Source organism: Monopterus albus, unplaced genomic scaffold, assembly GCF_001952655.1.
Source record: "Monopterus albus unplaced genomic scaffold, M_albus_1.0 scaffold3166.1, whole genome shotgun sequence".
In the NCBI taxonomy this organism is placed as follows: domain Eukaryota; kingdom Metazoa; phylum Chordata; class Actinopteri; order Synbranchiformes; family Synbranchidae; genus Monopterus; species Monopterus albus.
Window position 1 is genome coordinate 1 of NW_018131036.1, and position 1,227 is coordinate 1,227.

Here is a 1,227-nt window from a genome sequence, read left to right on the forward strand (position 1 = left end):
AAACAGAGGATGACACACTGCAAAATTAGAAGCAATGTGCCAACAACAGAGCAAGTAAAAATAGCTAAGATGACATTTCCTGGTTCTGTGCAAAGATTCCACCTAAGACAACAGTGGAGAGTGAGCAAAGGTTATGTGTCAGGATAAGTTCAGTGGTTAGTGTGTGTTCTTTTCTCTGTGTCTGTAGATACATCTGTGTGTTCTTTACCAGGGTGGGATGTTTTGATGTGGTGTTTCAGTCTGTGCTCTGGATAGCTGTGCTGGCAGACAGGACAGGCCAAACTATTCTCCTGGAAAATAACAGCAAGACACTAAGACAAAACCGTGGTAGAACAATGGCAGGTCTAGGGGGTTAATAAAACTTCAAATATGCTACCTCCTGCAAATCCCAGTGTAATTGTTATTGAGACCAGGAGCATCATGCTGTCAACAAATGTGAATTTCTCTCTTCTGTTAACTTGAAAGGTGTATTAGTGGTCTATCAAAAATGAACTCCTTATAATTCTCTGAATCTCGTCCGGCTGGTCACCTGTCCCTGATGCGTCCTCAAATGGGCCTGAAGTTTGTATTTGTCAGGTGTGGTGTATTTTCAGCCAGGACTGGAACAAGGCAGCAGCAAGCCACTGTGCTTCTGGATCTGGTGCCGCATTAAAGAGGTTTTGGTGATGGACGAGTAGCTGCACTTTGAACAGTAATACGAGTGCTCCTTGGTGTGTCTGCGTACGTGGATGTTATAGTGGACTTTGTACCAGAACAATTTACCTGTGCCGTAAGAAAAACATGATTAGAAGAAGCAGGCACAGTTTAATGTTGAGGCCACAGAGGGGAAAGGATACGTAATACATAATAAGATTTAATATAGAGTAAAATGAAGAATGAATAAATTAAATAACAGGGCACAGCAAAACCAGCTGACTCCAGGAGATTTCATCATCTTACCACAGTACTGACATTCCAGGTCCCCATGAATTTTCCTGAGGCGTTGGAAAGTCTCCATGTTAAGCCGAGTCTTCTGAAGAAAAGAAAACACCTGCTGGAATGCACTCTGAGGGCAAACCCCGGACTCCTACCAGCAATAAACAAAGATGGACGCAGGAGAAGATGATTAAAAGTAGACTTCTTCTAAAATGATTTACTTATTTCAGACACATAACGGGGTGAATATGTGAGACAGTCTATTGAAATTATTTTACCTACTGCATTCCTAATATAATAGGATCAAAAAAG

The 1,227-nt window shown here is 41.6% G+C and overlaps 1 long non-coding RNA gene across 1 annotated transcript; it reads right to left on the reverse strand.

The window, feature by feature from the left end:
• Positions 1–68: 68 nt before the first annotated feature.
• On the reverse strand, positions 69–1,074 carry LOC109954093 (uncharacterized). The gene is made up of 3 exons (XR_002274025.1): positions 940–1,074; positions 530–762; positions 69–290 (listed from the first exon to the last, which is right to left on the reverse strand). It is a non-coding gene; the product is annotated as an uncharacterized LOC109954093 (long non-coding RNA).
• Positions 1,075–1,227: the final 153 nt, after the last annotated feature.